This window comes from Oncorhynchus gorbuscha, linkage group LG02 (genome assembly GCF_021184085.1).
Source record: "Oncorhynchus gorbuscha isolate QuinsamMale2020 ecotype Even-year linkage group LG02, OgorEven_v1.0, whole genome shotgun sequence".
Lineage (NCBI taxonomy): Eukaryota > Metazoa > Chordata > Actinopteri > Salmoniformes > Salmonidae > Oncorhynchus > Oncorhynchus gorbuscha.
Window position 1 is genome coordinate 18,964,047 of NC_060174.1, and position 18,362 is coordinate 18,982,408.

The 18,362-nt window shown below is 42.5% G+C and overlaps 1 long non-coding RNA gene and 1 pseudogene across 1 annotated transcript; one reads left to right on the forward strand and one right to left on the reverse strand.

The window, feature by feature from the left end:
- Window positions 1–295: 295 nt before the first annotated feature.
- Window positions 296–11,815, reverse strand: LOC123989609 (annotated as a pseudogene).
- On the forward strand, window positions 8,613–11,309 carry LOC123991573. The gene is made up of 3 exons (XR_006830820.1): window positions 8,613–8,911; window positions 9,093–9,265; window positions 11,139–11,309. It is a non-coding gene; the product is annotated as an uncharacterized LOC123991573 (long non-coding RNA).
- Window positions 11,816–18,362: the final 6,547 nt, after the last annotated feature.

Here is an 18,362-nt window from a genome sequence, read left to right on the forward strand (position 1 = left end):
AATTTAGTTGACCCCCTACTCTGCTCTTGTTGCTACACTCATAACTTCTGTGAGATTTGTTGCACAACTCAATCATAATCAAATGGTGGAATGTATCGTCACTGCAATGCATGATAATTCACAATATTCAGAATGTTTTTATATCAAAAGGCAACCTATCCTTGGTTCTCCATATTGCAAAAATGCAATGGAGGTTACTGTTGTTGACCAGTGTCTACGTACAAGAAAGCAGCAATACCTGTGGATTGCATTGAAAAGTCCTTCGTGGGTTAACACTCTATTCCACTCTAGACTATCAGCGATTTTTTTGCTTGGTGAGTCGGCGTACTTTCTCTTTCTTGTTTCTATTGCCATGCTTCTTCCAGGGTTTGACCACAGGCTGTTCCGTGCCAGGTTGCCCTATCTGTTCACGCTGGCCTATGCTGCCTAGCTTGTAGCCCATGTAAGACTGGACCCCCTTGGTGAGTGCTCGAACATTCTCCTGGAAACGAAATGCACAACAATGTGGTTAGTATAGTAATTAAATTCAAATCAAATTTATTTGTCACATACACATGGTTAGCAGATGTTAATGCGAGTGTAGCGAAATGCTTGTGCTTCTAGTTCCAACAATGCAGTAATAACCAACGAGTGATCTAACCTAACAATTCCAAAACTACTACCTTATACACAAGTGTATAGGGATAAAGAATATGTACATTACATAAAGATATGAATGAGTGATGGTACAGAACGGCATAGGCAAGATGCAGTAGATGATATCGAATACAGTATATACATATGAGATGAGTAATGAAGGGTATGTAAACAAAGTGGCACAGTTTAAAGTGGCTAGTGATACATGTATTACATAAAGATGCAGTAGATAATAGAGTACAGTATATATAGTGGGGCAAAAAAGTATTTAGTCAGCCACCAATTGTGCAAGTTCTCCCACTTAAAAAGATGAGGCTTGTAATTTTCATCATAGGTACACTTCAACTATGACAGACAAAATGAGAAGAAAAAAAATCCAGAAAATCACATGGTAGGATTTTAAATGAATTTATTTGCAAATTATTGACTTTGCTCTGTTTGTGGCCCGTCTTGGAGCCTTTAACCATCTGCATCTCCAGATTGGAACTTGCTGTGCTGGAAGTCTGCTGCACTGATGTGGGGAGGAGGATGGCAGTAAAGCAGTTTCCCCTGGGGATGGTCAGAAAGAACCTTTTAGTGGTGCTTCGTCTGCCATTACTACTGAACTGAGTTTCAGTTGATATAAGGAAATCAGTCAATTTAAATAAATGTATTAGGCACTAATCTACAGATTTCACATGACTGGGCAGGGGTGCAGTCAGGGGTGGGCCTGGGAGGGCATCGGCCCATCCACTTGGGAGTCAGACCCCACCCCCGACAATCCCAGATGTGAAGAAGCTGGATGTGGAGATCCTGGGCTGGCATGGTTACATGTGGCCTGCGGTTGTGAGGTGGACGTACTGCCAAATTCTCTAAAATGACATTGGAGGCAGCTTATGGTAGAGAAGTGAACTTTCTATTCTCTGGCAACAACTCTGGTGGACATTCCTTCAGTCAGCATGCAAATTGCACACTCCCTCAAAACTTGACATCTGTGGCATTGTGTTGTGACAAAACTGCACATTTTAGAGTGGCCTTTTATTGTCCCCAGCACATGGTACACCTGTGTAATGATCATGCTGTTTAATCAGCTTATTGATATGCTGTACCTGTCAGGTGGATGGATTCTTTACAAAGGATACAATGCTCACTAACGGGGATGTAAACAAATTTGTGCACATTTTTTTTTAGAAATTATATATTTTCAGTGTAGGTATACAGACAAAACAATGTTTAGACTATTCTGCCTAATAACCCATACCTTTACATCAAGAGGATGGTGGAGTAAGGAAGAGGGTTAACTTACAACAACATAGTCCTTGAGGACGTAGCGGGCTGATCTCGACTGGTCAGGCTGTCCATGTGTTGTCATGAAGCACCTCATGTCTGACCTAGAACAGGACAGTGTCAACAGCCTGCTCCGACTCCATCACTACCATATGGCTTATGTTGTGCTGTGTATTGTTCTACACTGTACTATATAAGGACAGGGTTTATGGTCTCACATCCGTAGGCCATCAGTAGCTCCACATAGTTGGGTATGCGGTCGGGGTCCTCATCCTCTCGCGGGCGGGATGATGTTTATGCCATAGGTGCCCTCTAGCACATCCCGAGGAATAGTCTGACACACTTGAGCAGTCTGTTAAGGCCTTAACCATAATAAACACCCAATCAAACATCTGAAAAATACTTTACCCAAGTGAAACGATTAGGTCTCTGAATTTAGCTGTATGTTTGTAATATGAAATGATAACATAGTTTGCAGCTCCACTTTTGTCCTACTGAAAAAAAAACAAATTAAAATGGATTTTAGAAGAAAGAAAAAAACTCCAGTATCTACTGTTAGGGACAATAAATATGACTTCTACACCCATAAGTTAACAAAATCCGTTTGTAGGGTTGGTAAGTGAAGGATATGAGGGAGATGGCAGGCACGTGGTCTCTTATCTGGTCGATGGGCAGGATCCCACAGCAGATCATCTCAGCTTTAGTGGCCACAAAGGAGGGCATGACCAGGCCGGGGCAGTCACACAGACACAGACCTGGCTCCACGTACAGCATCTGGAACACACACACACACTTGAATTCTTTATTTGACTCTACAAAAAAAAGTTATTCTAACTAAGGCACACAGTTTTAGAGGTCAAGTAGGCTACATCAGAGAGCAGTGCTTTACCTGAAAGTGCTTGGTGTGCCCAGGCGTGACTGAGACGGACACCTTCTTATTTCTCAGAATAGTGTTGATGGTGGAACTTTTTCCCACATTGGGATACCCCACCTGTTTAGAGAGCAGATAGGAGAATTGAGATCACTCCAAACACAAGACCTGTTCTCCTACTTCGTAAATGACTTCCTATAGTAATATAAAGTGTATTATAAACTGGGTGGTTCAAGCACTGCTGATTGGCTGAAAACTGTGGTATATCAGACAGTATACCACAGGTATGACAAAACATTTATTAATGTTCCAATTACATTGGCAACCAGTTTATAATAGCAATAAGGCACCTTGGGTAAGGACTGTATCCATGCACTCCACGTTACGTTGTGCATAAGAACAGCTCTTAGCCGTGGTATATTGGCCATATACTACACCCCCTTGTGCCTTATTGCTTAAACATGACCTAGTATTTAAGCCGACTGATATCCAGTGTGTGTGTGTGTGTGTGTATCTGTTAATCGAATGATTAGAATATTCCACCCTGAAACCATATAATTGTATGGAATTGATTAGAATGTATAAAATTATAATCAATAAATGTGCAGTTCTAGTCAGAATTAGGGTAAAACAATATAGCTAATGTTTATGTCTTTATAGTATCTTAAAAACAGACTGTCTGAGCAGAATTCGGCGCCGACCTTGGCTGGGGGCCACTGAGAGTACTTCCCAGGGTCTCCCTATCTTGAGGGAGGACGGGGAATGATTCCCATGGCCACCCCTAATCTTTGTCGGCTGGGTAGTGGGACAGTATGTGCGTAGGATACCTACTGTTGTGTGTATGTATGTGCGTAGGATATCTACTGTTTGTGTAGAAGTATGTGCGCAGCTATAAAATGGATGTCTTTGTATTCTTGACTTTAGAACGTTCTCTGAATAAACTGTACTAACCTTTTGCATAAGCTGAGTCTTTGACTAATTATTATTATACCCATGGTCTTACAAACCTCTGGGATTGGTCAGAGCTATTGATTGTTAGTTATTATCATTGGGATTGAAAATTCTCGTGACAGTGTCGGTACTCACCAGCCCCACTGTGAGCTCGCCCTCTTTCAATGTTGGCCCATCGTGAGCAGCCTTAAATATGGCCAGCAGCTCGTCTTTGGTCAGCAGGCCACTGGAGTTGTGGAAGGAGGAGGGGTTGTGGGTGGAGCAGTCTATACTCTCTTCGTCGTCTGCTTCCTCACCCTCTGAGCAGGTCTGCCAGTCTCCCTCTGCTACACAGTCTTCAAACTGCTCCCCTCTCTGCTGCTCCTCATCCATATCACTCTCCTCATCTTCCTCCTCACTCTCTTCCTCAGCCTTCTCCTTGTTATCCTCTACCTCCTGTCTTCGACTCACATTGTCTGTCATTCCCTCATCTTCATTTTCTGTGTCGCTCTGTTCATCTTCCTGCTCCTCCACTTCCATTCCCTTTCCCTTTGGAGAATGAACAAGGGAAGGTATCACTGAGGTCTGAAGAGGAGAAGCCTAACAACTCATCTTTCATCAGTCAAAAAAGTATACCAGATCTAAGTTCAACAATGGTGAGCATAGCATTCGGTCTGCTTTAACCAGGCCTTCTAAGACCAGCCCTTCCAATTAAAATGTGAATGACTCCTCACCTTCTCCTCTGCCTCCAGCCTCTCATTCTCCACCAGTGCAGACCAGAAAACAGCATGGAGGCCCTCTCTCTGGAAATATCTGGCCCAGATCCTCCGCTGCTCCCGGGTAAGCAGGTCAGCCTTGTTCACCAGCAGCAAGTTCACCTTGTCCCGGGACACTTCCTTGACATAGCACTCCTACAGGAACCTTGAAGGTCAATGGGTGAAATGCCACAGTGTTTCCCCACCTATCAGTTTGGTTTGGCAGATTCCCCCACCTGGCAATGCCATCCCCAATCCAAGAAAAATTTGCCAAAATTATTTGATGACAGCCTTTGGCCATACTGATCCGTAGAGAACGGACACTAATTAGAACGGTGGATTAAATCAATGGGCTAGTTTGGCTGCGCCCTTCAGCACTGTACTTACCAGATCAGGGCAACGAAACAGCAACGGGTTTCTGGCATCAACGATCTGAACAACGATGTCACTGCGTAGGAAAATTCACATTTCCATCATCATACAAGGCACTGAAAGGCTGAAATAGGACACAATTAGTCATGAGACACAGCAGCTCTAATTCCTACCTCCTCTCAATCACTCGCCAGAGCTGTCTCCAGAAATCCAAATTCCTTTCAAAAGGGGTGGGAATCATTTTCTGCTCCTCTTCAAGTCTATGAAACAAAATAGATCAACTTTAGGGCACTGCTGAAAGAAAACCATGTTACTAAAGGCACACAATCTATAAACATCAAAACAATGAGATCCTATTCAATTGATGGGGGGGGGTGTAAGTGTTGTGATTGTAGTGGGTTTCATACAGTGCCAGTTCTCGTCCCCACTCCATGAAGCTGTCTCTCTCGGTCTGCTGGAGGACCTCTGGACTGGTGCTCCCATCCCAGTGAGGCCTGTAATATGACAAGACAAAGAAGAGACAGTAATGGAACATCAGAGGCAATCAGCACAATCTCTACTACTAAGACAACTAGAAAGAGGACATGAAATAACATTTGGAAGTAATATCTTTGGAGTCACTGTGCCTACTGCACGGTTAGCGCTATCCGGAATCTTTGGGACGTCCCTACCCTAAACCCTAATCTTAACACTGACCCTAATCATTTAAAATGTGAACTTCAATAGGATAACGTCAGAATTGGGACTTCCAAGGATCCCCGATAGCAAGGACCCTTACTGCACCTTCGTGGTATTCTAAGAAGTTGTTTGTTCTCTTCGTGCAGCTTTTTCAACTTTGCCATCTCCTCAGCTGTCAGTAATCCTGCCCGAGCTTCAGCTGGAACAAACTTGATGTTGAGCTTTTCTGGGGAAACACTTCATCCATCAATTGCATCCTGGCAATCCTGTACAAAGAGGCAGGTACTGGGGTGTATTCATTAGTCGGATTCCATTGCAAAACATTTGACCTGTTACTCTAAGACTCTAAGAACCAAACAGAAGTAAACAGAACGAAACAGGGAAGGACCTACCTGAATTTGTCCAATAAACTCGTTTTCGTTGCAAAATGTTTTCCGTTAAGAGTAAACGGTGTTCCGTTGCAAACGTTTTGCAACAGAATCCAACTAATGAATACACCACTGGGGACAAATTATAGTAGGTCCCTCCCCGTTACTTTAGCGTCCGTTTAAGAAACGTTTTGCAAAAGAATTGGCAAACTTAATACACCCCTGGTAGAGGACAGTTTAAAAGATCACTTGTCAGGTCAATGCAATAGAGTATCTACCTGCAACAAACTCAGTCCCTGCCATTTCTGCAGTTGCAAGGAAGTCATCCATAGAACTCTGCTCAGTCACTGACTGCAGGTTGAGACGACCCCAATCGTAGTGTAAAGAAGTGCTATTTCTTATGCTAATGACCAGCTTACTGCTATTACATTGCTATAACTGAGACAACACATAGCAACGTATTTGCACAGTGAAACATGTTAGGTCCAATACAGGATAGCTTTCACACAGCGCACACACCTAATCTCCTTTCTAGCCGAACATTGTGTGACGGCGGGATTCTGGAGTGACGGACGGCCCAGCTGAGCCAATGCAAGAAGACTACCCCCAGCCTGAACCAATCCGAAGAACCGATCTTCTAGAATCAACCTACTTTCTGTTCTGCATAAAATATGTGTGTAACGGTTAACTCTCTCTCTCTTTCCTGCTGGTCTTATGGGCTAACGGAAGGGCCGTAATTACGCTGTACCAGATATCTTTACTCTGAATAAACTGTCGCTTGTCGTACAATTTTACCACCTTGTCTGAATCGATCCTTGACCGGCTCACCCTTCTACATATCCTTTTATCAATAGAAACTTGGTAGCAGGAGGATGGTTGAATAACGATCCGGTCGAAGTGAGTTGATTTGGGTGTGAGAGGGCGAGTGGTGAAAGGAAGATTCTAGGAGGACGGGTGAAGACATTCGGGGGAGGACAACAATTCTGCTCAACTCGGGAAACTGATCTAAAGGTGCACCATAAACAAGGTAAGCAAAACCTGTTAAATCAAACTTTGCATATTGTCGTATAGTCTGTCTAAATTTTGATCAGTATTTCCGAGTAAGTATGAATTCTTGTGTAAATTTATAATTTGCTGATGAGTCAAAGAACAGTGAAGTGAACATATGTGGTACAAACCGGCGATGGCCGGGTGATATAAATCATTGATGAGATATCAGTAAGGGGATAGTTAATTACTATTCATTAAATCTGGCGCCGAGGGGATAAATTGTAATTTTGTCCCGCGACCGGTCAGGCCAGTCTGATAGCTTTCAATTGATGAGAGATCACTTGAGGCCTATTTTAGTTCCGATAGGGGTCAGTGAAATACTGATAGGGGTCGGACATGTGTAATTTTAGTTCCAATAGGGGTCAGTGAAATACTGATAGGGGTCGGACATGTGTAATTTTAGTTCCGATAGGGATCAGTGAAATACTGATAGGGGTCGGACATGTGTAATTTTTGTTCCGCTAGAGGTCAGTGAAATACTGATAGGGGTCGGACATGTGTAATTTTAGTTCCGATAGGGGTCAGGGGAATACTGATAGGGGTCGGACAAATGTAATAATTCTGATAGGGGTCAGCACTATAGGGGTCAGTAGGGGTTAAAATTGAATTCTATCCAGGATAGGGTTGAATTCTATCCATTAAACCCGGTAGGACCGGTCTGATAGGGGTCGGCTGATAGAGGTCAGAGAGATAACATGTATTTTGTAACTGTTTCTATTAAAATGCAATGTGGTTGTAATCGTTTCCATTAAGATTGTTGGTGGTTAGTTGGAGAGAGAGATAGAACTATATAAGGGTTATTTGATGAATCCGAAACTTCTATGTTGTATGTATCTATGACTTCTGTGTTAAATGTATAATCAGGAACAAAATGACTGATGTATAATTGAAATAAGATCTGAATATAATATTTAATATTGAGACTAAATAGTCGAATAGATCCCTTGGTTGCGCGCTCCACAAAAGCTATACCAACCCAATCGTTTTTCTTGAACTGAATATACTAAGTGTTCCTTGTAAAAGAAGGAGTACTCAGAGGGGATACGTTGATCAAAGGGGGCCACCTGGAGTGTGAAGTATTAGAACCTGGCCCACAGGGCTACTCCACACCAGGGGTGCACAATGGTGCACACCAGGGCCATCTGACATGCATGCCCCTCGATCTATGCGAGAACAGCTCCACCCCAGTGGCCACACGAGGAATCCATCCACAGATGGAGCAGGGGGCAACGGGAGCAGCTTGAAGTCAGAGGGGAGGGAACATTCAGAGCGGGGTGTTGCGAGAACAAGCGGTCTTTTGTTAGATAACAGGAGCCCGGTGCGAGATAACGGTATGGAGCATGAGAGCCTGGATGTTCTTCATAAGCAAGTTACATCAACAGATGCTCCAGGAGCAGCTTTTATTGATTAAGCTTCTCCATTGTATGTCGTGTCCCATCTGGGATGGGAAGAGGGGGCAATTATGGTCTTTGTGGGCCATTTCCGTATAGACTTACCTTGTTTAGGCTATTTTTTCCTTTTTGGATTATGTTTCCGTTTTTGCTTGGAGTAATGTATCTGGACTATGTCACATCTCTTAGGAGATGTGAAGAGAGGAATCACAAAACTTTTCCTTCTGGGAGAAGTTTCTTTTTGTGTCTGGATCTAGTTAGGTTGTGTCACGTCTCTGGGGAGATGTGAAGAGAGGGATTTGTAAGGAAGTGCTATTTCTTATGCTAATGACCAGCTTACTGCTATTACATTGCTATAACTGAGACAACACATAGCAATGTATTTGCACAGTGAAACATGTTAGGTCCCATACAGAATAGCTTTCACACAGCGCACACACCTAATCTCCTTTCTAGCCGAACATTGTGTGACGGCGGGATTCTGGAGTGACGGACGGCCCAGCTGAGCCAATGCAAGAAGACTACCCCCAGCCTGAACCAATCCGAAGAACCGATCTTCTAGAATCAACCTACTTTCTGTTCTGCATAAAATATGTGTGTAACGGTTAACTCTCTCTCTCTTTCCTGCTGGTCTTATGGGCTAACGGAAGGGCCGTAATTACGCTGTACCAGATATCTTTACTCTGAATAAACTGTCGCTTGTCGTACAATTTTACCACCTTGTCTGAATCGATCCTTGACCGGCTCACCCTTCTACATATCCTTTTATCAATAGAAACTTGGTAGCAGGAGGATGGTTGAATAACGATCCGGTCGAAGTGAGTTGATTTGGGTGTGAGAGGGCGAGTGGTGAAAGGAAGATTCTAGGAGGACGGGTGAAGACATTCGGGGGAGGACAACAATTCTGCTCAACTCGGGAAACTGATCTAAAGGTGCACCATAAACAAGGTAAGCAAAACCTGTTAAATCAAACTTTGCATATTGTCGTATAGTCTGTCTAAATTTTGATCAGTATTTCCGAGTAAGTATGAATTCTTGTGTAAATTTATAATTTGCTGATGAGTCAAAGAACAGTGAAGTGAACATATGTGGTACAAACCGGCGATGGCCGGGGTGATATAAATCATTGATGAGATATCAGTAAGGGGATAGTTAATTACTATTCATTAAATCTGGCGCCGAGGGGATAAATTGTAATTTTGTCCCGCGACCCGGTCAGGCAAGTCTGATAGCTTTCAATTGATGAGAGATCACTTGAGGCCTATTTTAGTTCCGATAGGGGTCAGTGAAATACTGATAGGGGTCGGACATGTGTAATTTTAGTTCCAATAGGGGTCAGTGAAATACTGATAGGGGTCGGACATGTGTAATTTTAGTTCCGATAGGGATCAGTGAAATACTGATAGGGGTCGGACATGTGTAATTTTTGTTCCGCTAGAGGTCAGTGAAATACTGATAGGGGTCGGACATGTGTAATTTTAGTTCCGATAGGGGTCAGGGGAATACTGATAGGGGTCGGACAAATGTAATAATTCTGATAGGGGTCAGCACTATAGGGGTCAGTAGGGGTTAAAATTGAATTCTATCCAGGATAGGGTTGAATTCTATCCATTAAACCCGGTAGGACCGGTCTGATAGGGTCGGCTGATAGAGGTCAGAGAGATAACATGTATTTTGTAACTGTTTCTATTAAAATGCAATGTGGTTGTAATCGTTTCCATTAAGATTGTTGGTGGTTAGTTGGAGAGAGAGATAGAACTATATAAGGGTTATTTGATGAATCCGAAACTTCTATGTTGTATGTATCTATGACTTCTGTGTTAAATGTATAATCAGGAACAAAATGACTGATGTATAATTGAAATAAGATCTGAATATAATATTTAATATTGAGACTAAATAGTCGAATAGATCCCTTGGTTGCGCGCTCCACAAAAGCTATACCAACCCAATCGTTTTTCTTGAACTGAATATACTAAGTGTTCCTTGTAAAAGAAGGAGTACTCAGAGGGGATACGTTGATCAAAGGGGGCCACCTGGAGTGTGAAGTATTAGAACCTGGCCCACAGGGCTACTCCACACCAGGGGGTGCACAATGGTGCACACCAGGGCCATCTGACATGCATGCCCCTCGATCTATGCGAGAACAGCTCCACCCCAGTGGCCACACGAGGAATCCATCCACAGATGGAGCAGGGGGCAACGGGAGCAGCTTGAAGTCAGAGGGGAGGGAACATTCAGAGCGGGGTGTTGCGAGAACAAGCGGTCTTTTGTTAGATAACAGGAGCCCGGTGCGAGATAACGGTATGGAGCATGAGAGCCTGGATGTTCTTCATAAGCAAGTTACATCAACAGATGCTCCAGGAGCAGCTTTTATTGATTAAGCTTCTCCATTGTATGTCGTGTCCCATCTGGGATGGGAAGAGGGGGCAATTATGGTCTTTGTGGGCCATTTCCGTATAGACTTACCTTGTTTAGGCTATTTTTTCCTTTTTGGATTATGTTTCCGTTTTTGCTTGGAGTAATGTATCTGGACTATGTCACATCTCTTAGGAGATGTGAAGAGAGGGAATCACAAAACTTTTCCTTCTGGGAGAAGTTTCTTTTTGTGTCTGGATCTAGTTAGGTTGTGTCACGTCTCTGGGGAGATGTGAAGAGAGGGATTTGTAAGGAAGTGCTATTTCTTATGCTAATGACCAGCTTACTGCTATTACATTGCTATAACTGAGACAACACATAGCAATGTATTTGCACAGTGAAACATGTTAGGTCCCATACAGAATAGCTTTCACACAGCGCACACACCTAATCTCCTTTCTAGCCGAACATTGTGTGACGGCGGGATTCTGGAGTGACGGACAGCCCAGCTGAGCCAATGCAAGAAGACTACCCCCAGCCTGAACCAATCCGAAGAACCGATCTTCTAGAATCAACCTACTTTCTGTTCTGCATAAAATGTTTGTGCTAACGGTTAGCTTTCTCTTTGTCTGCTGGTTCCTCATGGGCTAACGGAAGGGCCGTAATTACGCTGTACCAGATATCTTTACTCTGAATAAACTGTCGCTTGTCGTACAATTTTACCACCTTGTCTGAATCGATCCTTGACCGGCTCACCCTTCTACATATCCGTTTATCAACAGTAGCCATCGTTCAGTTCACTGGTGTGGAGCTGGCAATGTGATATCACGTTAAATCATCAGCAAGGTAGCTAGCTAACAAGACAGACGACCATTAAAACAAGATGTGTTACTTTATTGTCAGGGAAGCAGTATTCACCAAATCCTGGTTATCCCAAATGTTTTACTTTACTCTGCTAACGAACAGGCTTGGAGGTAGGTCTAGCTATAGGTTAAGCTAGCTAGCTAAATAACTATAGTTAAATAACGTAGCGTTAATGAACGTTACCCAAGTATCGCCCCTCTTGTTGCCTCGGCCTGCGTTGAGTCTCTCCTTTATCAACGATCTCCCGAGCCCCATGGCAGACTTCTTCTTACCCATTTTAGGTTTAGTCTTACTTGTTGCCACAAATTACTTTGTCAGTCTCATTAGATTACATTGGTATATCGAGTACAGCCCAGCAAACAGGACCCCATGTGAAGTGAATTGTTGTCCCATGAGGAGAAAGTGAAACGGAACATACCAACTTGGTTAATATTATTAGTAATTATTCAGCTATCGAGATTGATCTCAAGTGTATAAATCGCTGGAAGTAACTGAATCAGATTCAGTATGTTTGTTTGTTGCTTAAAGTGTAATTTTATTATGAATTACTGTAATGATTTGTGCATTGACTTTGGTTGTGGTACATTCCAAAAGATGTCCAACACTCAAATACGCATTGAAGTAAACACACTCCGCCAAATAACATTTCCGCCAAGGACACGTTCTAAAATATACACTTTTTGTGACAGGTGCTATCATCTACATGTCGATTCTCAATTCTCACATTTCTAAATACTTCATATATTTCAAATTACATTTCTGAAATGTATGCGCAACACAAGATACTCGTCCCTTCATTGGTTATTTGATTAAAACGATGGTGAAAATTGGAAATTAACTTGTTTTGTCATTTATTTTGTCATAATTAGACATGAAATAACGGAAAACAATAACAACAAAAGTTTAAACATTTTTGATTTTCACTTTGTTCATACGCGGAAGGTCACGCCCCCTCATAGAATATTCATAATACTTAGGTGTGTGTTTAGACCAGAGCTTAGTTTGTAAATCATTTTACAAAATATTTTCTAAACCCAGAGGCGCAACATTGCGAGACTTTTGGGAATGCTTACACAGTGTTGCCAACTTAGCCACTATATTTAGCGAGTATTCAGACCCCTCAAGCGACACATTCTCAAAAAAGCGACTAGCGACAAATCTAATGACTTTTTCTGGTGTTATTGGAGACTTTTGGAGACTCTGACGTGAATCGTTCTTAGTCTTCCCAATGAGCAGCGAGTGCTGCCGTGGGCCCCACCCCTGTCACAAAGCACTTACAGGCGGCCCAGTCCTCGCGCAGCAGTCCCTCCCAGCTGCAGTCAGAGCAGGAGATGTTCACCCCTCCGTGTCCAGACTGCAAATGAATCACGCATGCCGGAAGCCGCCGCTAGCTGATCCCGCACTTGCTTACATAAAAAAAACAATTAACCTGAATTAGGGCCAGACTAGTTACCATAATTCTCTCACATTGCCATTGACAGTTTTTTCTATTGTCTCTTTTTGGTCCATTTAGATTGTTAATGTAGATTGTATACAAAAAATGTAAAAAATGTTACGGTTAAAAATGTTCATGTTTTACTGTGACTTGTTGTAGGCTCCTAAGTGGACCAAAAGGTTAAAAACCAAACCAAATTAAGAAAAATAAACTAAAAAACAAAAAGCAAAAAAATAAAATAAAAAATAAGTAACTCCGCCAGAGTGTCTTTATTGAGTCACTTTTGCCGGTCCCAAGCCCGGATAAAGGAGGGTTGGAATTGTGACATTAAAAAAACAAGAATCGACAGAAAAAAGTTCATTTGTAGTTCTAAACCATATTTAGGGTGTTTTTTATTCACTTTGTGTCTCTCCCACAACGTCCATCACAATTACATGCACATGGCCAATTATGCAAATTAGGCGATGACGACATTTAGCGTCTTTTAGGACAGACAATAGCTACTTTCCTTACTGAGGAGTTGGCAACACTGCTTACTATAACGATCGTCATAGGTGGAAGAAGGAGAGGACTAAGGTGCAGCATGGTACGTGTTCATGATCTTTTAATTACACTGAACACTAGAACAAAACGGAACAAACGAAACAGTCCTGTCTGAGACAGGAAACAACTACCCACAACTCAAGGGCGAAACCAGGCGGCCTAAGTATGGTTCTCAATCAGAGACAACGATTGACAGCTGCCTCTCATTGGGAACCATACCAGGCCAAACACATAGAAATACAAACATAGAATGCCCACCCCAACTCACGCCCTGACCAACCTAAAATAGAGACATAAAAAAAGGAACCGAGCCTGCACAACCTGCCCTGGCTGGATACCCCCTGTAGCCCGGCAAGTGCGGCGGAACAGACCGCACTGGGCTGTGCTGGCAAACCGGGGACACCGTGCGTAGGGCTGGTGCCATATAACCCGGGCCGAGGAGACACACTGGAGACCAGATGCGCTGAGCCTGCTTCATTCCTCCTGGCTCGATGGCCACTCTAGCCCGGCCTATACGAGGAGCTGCGATGTAGCGCACAGGGCTATGCATACACTGGGGACACCATGCGCCTCACAGCATAACACGGTGCCTGCCCGGTCACTCTCTCTCCACAGTAAGCACGGGGAGTTGGCTCAGGTCTCCTACCTGACTTGCCTTTAGCTTCCTCCAGCTCTTCCCTGGGGCGGAGATATTCCCCAGCCTGTGCCCAGGGTCCCTTACCGTCAAAAATCTCCTCCCAAGTCCAGGAGTCCGGAACCCTCTGCTCCAGGTTACCACGCTGCTTGGTCCTTTTTTGGTGGGTAGTTCTGTATCGATCGTCGTAGGTGGAAGAATGAGAGGACCAAGGTCAGGACGTGACACTTACGAAGCAGACCAAGACTGGGTTTGAGGTTAGAGATGTCAATGACAGAAGTTAAATGTTCTTCCTTAGATGTAAATTTTTTCGAAATCTAAAGGCCCAACCCCGATTCGAGCTAATTAACTAGTTGAACATGTTATTACTCCAACCTTGTGAAAGTGACAAACTGACACGTTTAAATATTTTGTCAAAAATCTTTATATCGAAGGCGTGCCTTTCATTTGACTGCCTGCACATGGCAAATCGGCGCGAGACGTGATTTAGAAGCAGTTTCTGCCTATCTTTCTACAGTACGGTCTTTAATTATACTGTGTCTGTGATAATGAAGATAACAATACTTATGTTTGCTAAGATGCAGAACTTATCATTAAGTAAGCAAGCCAATTGAACAGACTAGACAACAATTGAACACTCTGGTGTGGTGTTTGACATCACTTTGTTGGGTTATGCTGGCCGAAAGGTTCCATGGCCACAATAAAATAAAAGAATTGTAGCGACCCGCACAGACAGCTGTGTGTTATGTGTTAGGCTATTAGTTGGTTGTGTTGTACTTACCCATACCCAGTGTTCGTGGGGTCCGCCATGCCAATCAACCTGCTATCTGCCAATCACAGGAATGCCTGGAATGTTCTGATGCCGGGCATTCTGGTGGTTGGAGGAGGGGGGTTGGGCAGGGGGATGGAGTATTGGAAGTTAAGTCTTACATCTGGCCTTCACAAGAGAAGGTCACGGTTGTTTTATAGGGTATCTTTCATTTATTTGGTGTGGGCTACGGCCAAACAGTAGCCTGTGTGAAGTTGGGTTAATAAAACCGTAAATTCGTAAACTCACTCCTCTGTCTGGACAATTGTTCCTTTATGATCTAGTCAGGTCATTACATTATGAATGAGAATGTCATGACAAGTTGGAGAATAGTTTGTCTCACTATGGCTCTACCCCTACCTACACCTACTCAGTGTAATATTGTTGCCTGAATTTAAAATTGATTAAATTAAGATGTGTCACAGGCCTACACACAATACCACATCATGTTTCTAGTGGAATTATGTTATTTTTTTATTTTATTTTTAACTAATTAATTAAAAATTAAAAGCTGAAATGTTTTGAGTCAATAAGTGTTCAACCCTTTGTTTATGGCAAGCCTAAAAAAGTTCAGGAGTACACTTTTGCTTAACAAGTCAAATAATAAGTTTCATGGACTCACTCTGTATGCAATAATAGTGTTTCAAATGATTTTTGAATGACTACCTCTGCATCCCACACATACAATTATCTGTAGGGTCCCTCAGTCAAACAATTAATTTCAAACACAGATTCAACCACAAAGTCCATGGAGGTTTTCCAATGCCTCGCAAAGAAGGGCACCTATTGGTAGAAGGGTAAAAAAATAGCATGGTAGCATGGTGAAGTTATTAATTACACTTTGGATGGTGTATCAATTCACCCAGTCACTACAAAGATAGATACCACGAGGTCAACTAAGCACAGGCAAAATCCTAGAGGAAAACCTGGTTCAGTCTGCTTGCGAACAGACACTGAGAGACAAATTCTCCTTTCAGCAGGACAATAACCTAAAACACAAGGCCAAATATACACTGACGTTGTTTACCAGTGTGACATTGAATGTTCCTGAGTGGCCTAGTTACCGTTTTGACTTAAACTGTCTGGAAAATCTATGGCAAGACATGAAAATGGCTGTCTAGCAATGATCAACAACCAACTTGACAGAACCAGAATATTTTTTTAATAATAATGTGCAAATATTGTACAATCCAGGTGTGCAAAGCTCTTAGAGACTTAACCAGAAAGACTGTAATCGCTTTCAAAGGTGATTATATAACCATTTTTTTAAAATCACTTTATCATTATGGGGTATTGTTTGTAGATGGGTAATATGTTTTTTATTCAGGCTGTAACACAACAAATTGTGTAGTAAGTCAAGTGGTAGACTTTCTGAAGGCACTGTACATAAGCATAATAATACAGCTTGTATCACATTTTGACACTTACGAAAAGCAGGTAATGCTAGCTGAAGTGGATGGCTAATGCAGTTGGCCAGTATATTTGTAAAGACAAAGTAAATGTCATGAAATAATATTTTGTCTTAGCCTTTAACTCGTAAAATATTACATTGTTTAAAATTTAGGATCACAGGTAAAATGAAGCAATTACATTCACTTTTTTGACTCATCAAGACTAGGTGGGGAGGTAGAGTGAGTTTCTTTAACCAAACCCGTCTATCCCATCTCCCTTCCCAAACCCACACTCCCCCAAGCCGACATCCCTCTGTTAGATTTGAGTAAAAACCACACTTGAAGCACATTTAAATATTGAATTAAATCGATTTAATACAAAAAAGTTGAACAAGAGTGAGTTACATTTTGGATGAAGGTGTGCCAACACCTTCCTGTGGAGAGGAAATGTATCCTGGGGAGAGGGGGGGGGGTGTATGATCCAATTCCACACTGCCTACCACCTAGCCATCCTGCTGGGCCCTTGGCTCAACCATTACTGCTGGGAAAGAACAGGTCGACCCACGTCTTTCCTTTCTCTCCAATTTTTACTCACGCTCTGTCTCCCTTCAACACATTTGTCCATTGCACAGGTCAGGAGTCACCTCTAGCTCTTAGGAACTCCACCCCTCCTCCTCCTCCTCACTTTCATACATACATCACTTCCTACAACTGACATCAGCTGTTGGCCCACTCTCCTATCACTTCTCAATTTCTCATACAAGACAACATGAATGTCATTGATTTCCATGGATTTGAGTATTCCACAATATTTTGGAGATGATTTCATTTTCAAATAACATAAAATGAGTGAGGAAAAAGGCCATTATTGAACATGGGGTGAGACATTGTTACTAATTTGTAAATAAAGCTAGTTTGTTATTTAGAATGATTTATAAATAAGAAACCAAAAACCTACAGTCATCTCATGGGTCTCCCAGTCAAGGCCGGCATGGGTATTGAACCAGCATCTGTAGCAATATTTATTGCACTGTGATTCAGTGTCTTAGACCGCTGCGCCACTCAGGCACTATACAATATGACTGGTCGGGAGTAGGCTACAGTACTACAGAGACACAGTAGCGCCTTGGGACCCAATGTCACGATCATCGTAAGGAGCGGACCAAAATGCAGCGTGGTATATGTGTTCATGATGATATTTTAATTAAAGAAAGCACTGAACACTGAATACAAACTATACAAAACAATAAACAAATAACAACTGTGAAGCTATAATGAGAACTGTGCTGACATAAGCAACTAACATAGACAATCACCCACAACCCACAATGACAAAACAGGCTACCTAAATATGGCTTCCAATCAGAGACAATGACTAACACCTGCCTCTGATTGAGAACCATATCAGGCCAAACACAGAAACAGACAAACTAGACATCCAACAGAATGCCCACTCAGATCACACCCTGACCAAACAAAACATAGAAACATACAAAGCAAACTATGGTCAGGGTGTGACACCCAAAAGCATAATCAGTGCTCTAACTCCCCCCTGGTCTGGAGCAATGAAGTAGTGACGCAGGGTACTGTACTAAACCACAAATTACCCCTAAATCCTGCAGCATAATTGCAAAACTTTTAGTGGAGCAACCACTGTACATGATTCCATGTCTTATTTCATAGTTTTTATGTATTCACTATTATTCTACAATGTAGAAAATAGTACAAATAAAGAAAAAACATGGAATGAGTAGGTGTGTCCAAACTGCCACGATGTACACACAGTGGCCACACTTGTAATTGCCATTGGGTGCTCCTGGGAGCCAAGTGTTTCAGTACAATGGATTTGATGCGACCAGAACATGGGCTGTACTCTGTGGGGGCGTTTTTCTTTCTTCTGTCACACTCACACAGACTAACATTCAAGTCGAAAAATGTAATACAGTTTGTCTTAATTTGTTTTCCATTATTCCATGTCCAATTTTGCCACAATAAATGACAAAACAAGTAGA